A 10996-nucleotide genomic window follows, 5' to 3' on the forward strand; every position below is an offset into this window, starting at 1 on the left:
GATGATTTTGTTATTGTGTATTTGGATGACATTCTGATTTTTAGTAAAACATGGGAAGAACATTTAAAGCATGTTAAGTAGACATTAGATGTTTTGAAAAGAGAAAAAATTTATGTTAAACTACCAAAATGTGAATTTGACAAAACATCTCTGAACTGCTTGGGTCATATAGTAGGGGGAGGTGAATTGAAAATAGATCCCTCTAAAGTGGCAATCATTTTGAATTGGCCTAAACCTAGGTCTGCTACAGAAGTGAGAAGCTTCTAAGCAGTAGCACAATATTGGAGGAAGTTCATTTCTAACTTCTCCTCAATTGCAGCTCCCTTACATGCCTTAATAGGATTGAATTAGGTGTTTCAGTGGGGAGGCAAACATCAGAAAGCCTTCGACACCTTGAAAGAGAAAATTAGTACAACACCTATACTAGCACTACTGATTTACAAAGACCATTTGAGATCCAAACTAATGCCGGTGGCTATGCCATGGGAGCAGTGTTGACACAGCACCATAAACCCATATTTTATCATTCTGAGACTTTTAATCTTGCAGTAGTTAACTATCCTACATATGATAAAGAATTGTATGCATTAGTTTAGAGTGTGAAAAAGTGGAAATATTACTTAATGGGCAAAGAGACAGTAATATATACTGATCATCAACCACTTCAATATCTACACTCCCAAACTAGGTTGCAGCTATCAAGACACTACAAATGGATGGGTGTTCTACAATAGTTTCACTTAGTCATGAGATATAAAAAGGGCATACATAACAAGGTTGTAGACACGTTATATAGACCCATATCATAAATGCATCTACCATACTTAAGCATAATTCAGTGCTACATGAAAGCTACATTGAACAATATGCTCAGGATCCGGATTTGAAAGATGTATATTCAACTTTGAGTCAAGGAAAAAAAGTAGAAGAATTGGACCATCATGTAAAGGACCGACTCTTATACCATTTTGGGAAACTATGCATTCCACAAACTGAGAGGATAAAGATAATTAGGGAAGCACACACTTCTCTGATATCAGGTGACTTTGGGGTAAGTAAAACAATTGCACAGCTGCAAAGATTTTGCTATTGGCAGAAAATGAATGAGACAATTTATAGATATGTAAGAGGGTGTGCCATGTGTGCTAAAAGCAAGCCCAGCAATAGAAAACTAGGCTTGTACACTCCATTGCTAGTTCCTTCTCACCCTTGGGAATGTGTTTCCATGGATTTTGTTGGAGGACTACCTAAATCTAGGAAAGGTCATGATTATCTATATGTTGTTGTGGATAGGTTCAACTAAATGTGTATTTTGATACCTTGTAGTAAACAGATGACAACTGAATAGACTGCAAAACTGTTCTTTGAACATGTATGGGTTCATTTTGGATTACCCACTTCCATTGTATCTGATCGAGACACCCCATTTGTGGGGAAGTTTTGGTATAGTCTATGGGAATTGATGGACACCAAGTTGAAGAAAAGCACAAATTTTCGTCTAGATAGAAGTAGTAAACAGGATAGTGATCCAGTTACTGAGAGGTTATTGCAGTAAACATCCTAAGCTTTGGGATGAACACTTGTGTTATGTGCAACATGCTTAAAATAGAGCCAAACACTCTTCTACATAGAGATCTCCTTTTGAGACCTATTTCGGTTTCACAGCAAGGTCTCCTTTGGATTTTGTCTTTGGTAAAGATACCATGGTTATGGACACAGTGATGTGGACGAGGCAACTAGGTTCATTGAACAGATCCAGGAGATCCACCAGGCAGTATAGGAACAACTAGAAAAGAGCTAGGCCAGGTACAAGGCTAGGCATGAAAAGCATCAGATGGAGCATAGTTTTCAAGTTGGGGACCAAGTCTGGCTGTATATTAGCAAGGACAGGATGCAAGGTGAAGTCAAAAAGCTAAAGCCTATCAGGGATGGACCTTTTAGGATACTTAAGAAGATTGGTGAAAATGCTTTTCGCCTTGATTTACTAGCTTACATGCACATCTACTCGGTCGTAAATGCAGATTGCTTGAGATTGTTTGAACCTTCAATGATTGAGGACCCTGAAGAGAAAAATCAATTCCCTTCTATTGATGACCTGCTACCTGAATATCTTAGCGAGTTGCAGGAAGACACGGTGTTGGATAGGAAGGTAATGAAAATGCATAGGGGAGATGTTGAGTACCTCAGGATTGGGCTCAGAGGTTCAAAGCCGAGCAGCGCAAAGTGGATTGAGATTGGACAAGTGAAGAAACAGTATCCTCACTTAGTCGATGCTTAAAAACCAACTTTTGGTGGTCCAAAATCTTTTCAGTGGGAAGTCCGTGATCCGAATTGGATCCATAGAAGACTGTCAAAGAACCATGACTGAATCAGGTCGAACAAATCTCTAAAGAAATCCAAAACAGCGATAAAAAACACCCTGAACCAGTGGCAATGGTAGCCAACATGGAACAACGAGGACCTCAGTCAAAGCACGCTGACCGAGGCCCATGGAGACTGCGTGGGAGGCCAAAGTAGCCCCTGTTAGCCCCAGAATGGGAAGAGGAAGAGGTTTTAGTACTTAGTGCTAATCGCGCATCATTGGGCGAATACAGCCAAAATGGGAAAGCCCAGGCACTCGGTCGCATGGGGAAATCAGAGGACCATGGGCGAAAAAGGAAAAAGTGCTAAAACACAATGGTGGGATCCATGCTTTGGAAAAATGGTGGTTTTTATCAGGGCACCCTTGAACGATAAGAGGCTTTGGACAGGAGCGGAGCGATTCCTTACACCGATCGACGTGTGATAGGCGGAGGTGAGAGAAAACCGCCATTGATCGCGCACTATTGGTTGAGAAAGTCAGCCACGTGAAACGTGCATATAACGTTGGATCTGGAGGGCTCAGATCAGACAGCTAAGATCGTGCCCGATGGAAGGAAGCAGAATCGACAGGGAATTCAGCTGCCTTCTAAAGGGGTTTGGAATCTGTTTGATTTCCATGGTGGAAGAAGAATGCATCCATGGCATAACTGAAGAAACGAACTGATGAAGCATGCTGGTGCCATTTAGAGGAGGATAAGTGGAAACTCCTTGAGCATTCATGATGATGCCAAACATAGGGAACTCCAAGCGCAGCTGTAGAAGGTGAATTAACATAGGCGGAAGAGGAACTGAATAGGCATAGGGTTTGAATGGCTAAAAGCCATGAACAAAGATAGCCGAAACAAGTTAGAGTTGAGTAGACTCCAAGTGACCAAGAGAGACAGTGCACAGTGAACCCTGAGAGGAGGACCGAACATAGAGAACAATAAAGCATAGCAGAGGAGACGGAGGGCCAAGTTGATCAACAATAGCATTGAGCACTAGAGAGCTTGAGGATCCAAGCCATCCCATAGAGGAATCTATTTGAACTGAGCATCACATTTATTTCTTTCAACTGTAGACCATAAGGTCACACAACTGGTAGGAAGAAGAAGAGTCTGTGTACGCCAGTGGCTTGGGAAATCCAAGAACCACCCTGCCAAGAAAAAACCTGCTTCATGTGAACTCACATTGAGTCCCTGTATTGTAAATTCTCTGCCCAAAGGCACAATAAAACAAGGCCACCACTGAAAGCTGGATTGGAGACATAGCCCTGGAGAATAGGGTGAACTCCTTATTAAAATTGTTTGTGTCTTTTTGTTGCTTTGTATTTCTCTACTGTCATTCCATTTTACTGTCTGTGTATTAGCAATCTGATCGATTCATTGTTTCAATAACATAGAACACACAGCAACACATGAGTCTGTAATACCTTAGTTTAATAAATCTTTAACTGATGTCACTCATAGGTTGAATATCAGATCACTTCCAAATTTAAAAATTGTATAATCTATTTAGTCACGGTCTAATATATCTTGTCATTTATTATTAAAAACATTACTGTAATGTGAAAGCCTTTCTTTAAGTCCAAACAGTTTATCTTTGATTTTGCAAAGATCAATTTATTTACTCAATCCATTGCATTAACCCAAACAAAATATATTGACAAACTATTTACGAGATCCATTGATTTAATGCAAAACTATTTCAGCATGTACACGGATATTTCCAATTGATCTTTATGTGCATAGGGGATTTTCCTTTTTATCTAAATACAATGAACGAGAAGAACTTGAGCAAATAAGTTTTTTTCTAAAATTGGATGTTTAGATTGTCTATCAACAAATAGAGGCCAAAATATTCTTGAAGAAATGATGACTTGCTTTAGATTCAAGTAGTTTTCATTGTTACATTTGGATATTTAAGTTTAAGAGAATAGATTTTTCTATGAAGGTGATATATAGTACATTGTATGTGACACTTATGAAAATGGTCTATGAAAGGCTTACATATCCTTGAGGATAAAAGCCTGGATTATTCTGACTATGCCATAGTTTGTCTGGGTAGTTTCAGCCAAATTCGAGTGCAGCATCTCAAATGCCTTGGGATGTTGCCAACATTTGTCAAAGGAACATACAACATTATAATTAGATAGCTCACATCATAATTTTTAATATAACATTTTCATTTTTAAACTTCCTTCCAAATTAAAAAACTCTATAATCAATTTAGTCACGGTATATTCTCTCTTGTCATTTATTATAAATACATTATTGTAAAGTGAAAGTGTTTCTCTAAGTCCAAATAGTTTATCTTTGATTTCACAAAGATCAATTTATTTACTCAATCCATTGCATTAACCCAAACAAAATATATTGAAAAATTATTTACGAGATTCATTGACTTAATGCAAAACTATCTTAGCATGTAGAAGGATATTTCCAATTGATCTTTGTGTGCACCCGGGATTCATATTTTTATCTAAATACAATGAACCAAAAGAAACATGAGGGAAGAAGTTGTTTGATAAACGTGGATATTTAGCTTGTGTGCGAACACATTATGGGAATTTTGAGGTCTAAAATGGGCCTCCTAAGGAAAATGTGAAACCAAAATAAACTTTATAAGAACTAGTAAGTTTCAAGATGATGATGTCAACCATGGGAGATGATTCACCATTTTTGGGGTAAAGAAGTAAAAAGATTAAAAAAAAATAATAATAAAACTACTTTTTCAACCTGTATTTTCAACTTATCTCCCTAAGGTTTTAATCAAAATTTGAGAGGGAATATGTGTGGGATGCAAAATTTAATTCATCATCCAAGGAGTACCCATGTTGAATATTTTCGATGGACCCTACTATACAAAAAATGAGAAATACATGAAAAAGGTGATTGTAATAATGCTTTTCCATTTATTTCTCATTTTTTGTGTAGCAGGGTCCATCAAAAGTGTGCAACATGGGTACTCCTTCGATAAGGAAACAAATTCTGCATCCAACGAGAGTTCCTACTCGAAATTTGAATAAACCCATATAGAGATAAGTTGAAAATATGAGTTGGAAAAAATAGTTTTTTTATTTTTATTTTTTCCCTCTAAAATTTGATGATGTAATGCAATCTTATTTTATTATTTCCACTATTATTTTATAATTTCCTTAAGAGGCCCATTTCAGACCTCAAAATTCCCCTAATTAATAGAGGCCAAAATTATATTGAATAAATGATGACTTTCTTCAGATTCAAGTAGTTTTCTTTGTTACATTTTGATCTACAAGTTTAAGAGCATAGCTTTTACTATGATGGTGATATATAATACATTGTATCTAACACTTCTGGAAATGGTCTGCGAAAGGATTACATATCCTTAAGGATGTATTATTCTATGTATGCCATAGTTTGTCTAAGGAGTTTCAGCCAAATTCAAGTCAAGCATCTCAAATGGCTTGGCATGTTTCACATTTGTCAAAGGAAAATAAAACATTGTAATTGGATAGCTCCAAAAACACACTCACACATTGGCCCACAACTATTTTTCACACTGATAGACAAAGACGTATAGACATAAACAACAATGAAGGTTATAATCATCCATTCATTAGTGACATTGTGGCAGTCTCAAACACCCTGGCATGTTTCCAACATTTGTCAAAGGTACTTACAACATTGTAATTTGATAGATCCAAAAAAACACACACACACATTGGCCGAAAACTACTTTTCACATTGATAAACAAAGAAGTAGAGACACAGACAATAACGAAGGATAGAATCATCCATTCATTACCCACGTTGTGGCAGTGCAAATGATGATAACTACCAAAGTGGGCTTACATGTGGAGTTAGTTTCATGTTAGTAATTCGTTTTTTTAATTGATTTTTCTTTTGAAGAGACACTGCATTTGCAGGAGATGTAAAATTTACAAGTTGGTTCTTGCAAAATAAAGGAAAGAAAATAGAAATGCATCTCCTTGGGACTATAATTTATTTTTGAATTTCTCAAGTTTAGGGCTTAAACATAACTTTATATTTATTTAAGTACCCATTTTTTTATATGTCTAGAGGGGTTTACACTAATCACATTGGGAGAACTTAAAGGGATATATTGTTATGTATAATGCTCAACTGTAAAAGTTTGAAAACAACATTGTAATATGATGAAGCCGTGAATGTGGTTGGCATGTGAAATCAGAATGAAAATCACATCAAATTTTTGCTCACATACTGATGAAAATTAATCCATATTAATAGAATCCAGTATAATTATCCCAAGGAAGTTCTATGGTAATCATAACAATAATCAAGCTTTCTTGAACCTCAACCAATATTATTAACATACCATTTCAATTTCGTATATGTAGTAATGGTCTAACTTGTCCATCGCCACCCATGTTGAGTGACAACAATTATCACCATTAACTTAAATGGGAAATGTGTGCAATTTCAACCATATTAAACAGAGGAATAATAGAGGTCTCAATGTTACAAAGAGATACAATTGTTGAGTATCAAAGATAATTTAGTGTAACTTCAACTACATATGTATACATTTTCCAAATATATAAACAAACCCATCTTTATGGCCGGAGGAGGTCGTGTATTAAACTTAAAAAAAAAAAGAAAAAAAAAAACCTAAGATTATACTAGAGGGAAAACCCTCAGTTCTCAAGCCAATTTATGACCGATGTGAGCAACCATATAAACCCTCTAAGAAAAGCGCTCAAGTTAACAATAGAGGAAATTTTAGAGAAAAACTAAAAGAGGAATCTTATGTAAGAACGACATGCTAGACCATCAAAATCTTCCAACACTTAGGCATTTACCACTAAAAAATAGGGAAACCCTCACCTGCATGAATTCCTACACCTGACAAGGATGAAATAAAACCTTTGTGAAAGAGGGAAAAATCTTGTGAAGTTGTGTAACATAACTATTGAAAAAAGGACTAAGATGGATACCTCGAGGTTAAATAATGCCAATATGGGTGCCACTCGGATGATAAAACCCTTTGTGAAATTTTACACCAAGGAATTTAAAGTAGCTCAGGATGTAGTGAAACCTTTCATTCATACCTAACAAATAGTCCATCCTTTGCAACCCGAGCTGAGAGTTCTGCTCCTCTTATATGGTGTTTGGCTAGTAATTTCCAACAAAAAAATACTCAACGTTTCATGAAAGTTTACAGTTGAATTGCCAAAGCAAGAAGGTAATTAGTCTCTCACTTACCAGTAGTTGAAATTAGGTGGAAACCCTCCTCCTACAAAGAGCTTGACACAGAACCGTTTCTACAAATAACATCGAGCAAATGACAGATGAGGCGAGGGGAAGAACACAGTGGTTACCCTTAACTCACCATGAGTCAGCTAAGCCATTAGATTTGAACCCTATGAGGCTATGCCTGTGTGGAGGAAAGGTTGTATTCAGTTTTTTCCCTAACCGTTAGCCTTTTTCTAATTATCATTTTGTTTTTTAACTATTAGTTTTCTTGTTAATTATTAATTTGATGACACACCATTCTTCAATCATCTAACACGCAATCCAATGTTGTAGACCAATGAAGATTGTCAGCCAGGGGAGTACTTGTCAAAGGAAACACCCTACAACGTAATAAATATGATCAAATTTACATTAAATTATGTATTTTTAAATATTTCCTTTAAGTATTTAAGGGATTTTTTTGGTATAATGATATAAATTGTTTAATTGAAAATTTAAATGGCCTTTAATTTTGATTTTTTTCAACCAATGTATAGCAAGATCATAAGCGAACCATTTTTTTATATCATGGATAGTATCTAAATTTTTGGTCAGATTCGTATCGAGATTTCATCTTTCGGGATTGTTAATATAACCCCCACACTAAATTGGTTTAACTAGTTATGATAAATTGCCACCTTAAATCGTGTTCAAACTGAGTCGTTATTGGATATTTTTTCGTTAAGGAATGGCCATCGTTGACATAAAAACTTCTTAACTATGGTTAACTTACATGGTCACTCGTTATTGTGGGACCTGCATGAGCTATGAAAATGAAACCTTAATTACTTCTGGAAATATGACAAAGAAACAATGAAACTTTTAATACCCACAAGGCTAAAGATAGCCTATGGGACCTCTTTTAGAGTGAAAAACTTGAAAAAAGGTATGCACCTCAAGAGATTTAATCCTCTTCAAAATAAATCTATATTGGTTTTATATATTCATATAGCATGTGTAACTTTTCATTTTTAAAACTATATTTTTTAATGCATAATGGATACAATGCCTTGAAAGTTTACTTGGACACTTGAATTGTGTAAACTACACCACATAAATTTGCAATTCCAACAAAATTCTAAAAAAACCCCTTATTTATGTTGATTGAAAAATATCGCTGAATATGAATGTCACTCGAGTGAAAGATTCTCTATATTTAATCCCATTACAAACACAACCTAACTTTATTTATTTATTTCCTTTGTGTGCTAGTGCCCACCAAGATGTATGGTAATGTTTCTATTTATTAACTTGCATGTTATAACTTGGATATAATATTTATCTAATATTTTGACATAGTGGTATGATTGGAAAAAAAATGATTTAGTGCACAATGTCTTTCAAATAGGCATCAACAAAAGTGTGAGACTATTGAAAGCCTAAACACATTTCCTCCAATCCATCCTCCACTCCTCAGGTTGTTATATCTCATTTTCTTCAAAAATTTTGTAGTAACATCATGGGGATGTTCAATTCCTTTGATGTATCCTTGGACCTTTAAGGGAAATTTCTAGTTCTATCTATGGGTCCATCGTCGACAGGGACATCCACGCGTGCACTGACTCTTGTTAAAAGGTGTTTTGTACACATCTTTTCAAACACATTTCTTGGAAACTTACATTAATTTTTTGTTAAAACATTGAGGTTTATAGAGATATTTATTTCCTATAGAAGTGATATCTGTCCATGATGTTACCTTTTCCCAATGGCTCATAAAATATACATCTAAGACGCCCAAAATGAATTAACAAGTTTGTTTATTACTTGACTTTCATTGAAATTGTGCTCAAAGAGGCAAATTCCCTCTAACTTTCATGATAATTACATAATTCACTCCTTTATTAGGATTGACTCACTCAACTCTACAATTTTTCACATCAATAGATAGGGCATATTTATGGCTTTAAAAATACCTCCATAACACACTTACTAATGTCCCTTTCCCCTTTTCAAACATTATAAATATTGCAAAAAATTATAATGAAACTGGGTCTAGATGTTACATGGAGTGTCCAATTCATACTCGACTAGCATAGGGGTGAGGGTTAATATACCACATCAAATATACCAGCATACCTCACTATTCCAACACTGACTAGTTGCAATCCTGACAAAACTTGCTCAACAAGGTCAAAGATTTCTTTAGGTGCATTGAGGTCCCGACTATGTAGACCAATGTCACACTCAGACTAAACTAGGTCCCTCCCTAATGTTAGGGTTGGTAGTCTCTTATTAATTATTTAGTTGAGGGTCAATACATCCTCACAATTATCTTTACAATGAGGCCCAACTAAACCTAGTTTTGACTACTTTTCTCAAACTCCACCTTTTCAATATTCACGATTTTATTGTCAAATTTCCATGGAATTAATAAGTTCTTATCACCACACAACTACCGTGCCTACCCAGCTATTCATCAAAATTTCAATTGAATAAAATAGTAATGTGATTTGTGTAAATTCCTTTCATCTATAGATAGATGTCAATGCCTCACTACCCAAAATTTTCCTCGAGCTCTCTATTGGCTCCTCTCTAATTCTAGATTTGAATTGATTTGTAGGTACCCATCAATGCTTGTATGCGTAGGTTAATGTAACCATCTCTAATACTCATATTTCATGGCTGGAAATAAATTAGGAACTCATGCATTCTTTCTCCCTAACTTCTGATTACTTAGTTCACATTATTGTCAATAATATGTATTCAAACAAAAACATGGGGATTCGATGATCAATCATCAATGTCTATTATTAGAACAGTGTTGAAAATGTAGCAAGGGCTAGCTTCTTTAACTTGTGCCTTAGTTAAAGATTCTAGTTTGAATTCAGTCTCATAGATACTCAAGTTGGTTGTCAGTTACCATGTGTGATCTAGCCTATCACAACTCATTGTCACTTAATTTGAGTTAGTTGGATTTCAATGAGTTGTGTACTAGTTGATAACTAAAATTTAGTTATCTAATGGACTTAAACTCTAGTGTGTGTCAGTTAATTGATCTGTAGTTCTTTCTTGAGTTTTGTTGAATAGTTTGGCTTCTGTACACTCAACCGATTCTAAGCTAACTTGTTGAAGCTACTAAATTTTTCCCTAGTAGGTTATGGAATTTGAATTTCTTATTGAGGCCGAATGAAGGCACAAAATGTATTTATTATGGTACACAAACTTTTTTGTGCAAGGATTGTATTGTCACTCCTAGAGACAACCTCTAGGTTCAAAGAGGTAAGTGCCTAAGACATATTAGAGTGTTTGAACGATTTATCACTAGCATCCTACATTTGAAACATATGATGAATTAGAATTGGTTTAGATATATTTTCCAAAGGTAGATTCAATCATAAGTAGATATTGAATACTCTTTTAAAGGAATTAACATCCATATCTGGTGTCCTACGTGTAAAAAC

Source organism: Pinus tabuliformis, chromosome 1_2 (assembly GCF_031772625.1).
Source record: "Pinus tabuliformis cultivar Carrire ecotype Pingquan chromosome 1_2, CPIR1, whole genome shotgun sequence".
Classification (NCBI taxonomy): Eukaryota; Viridiplantae; Streptophyta; class Pinopsida; order Pinales; family Pinaceae; genus Pinus; species Pinus tabuliformis.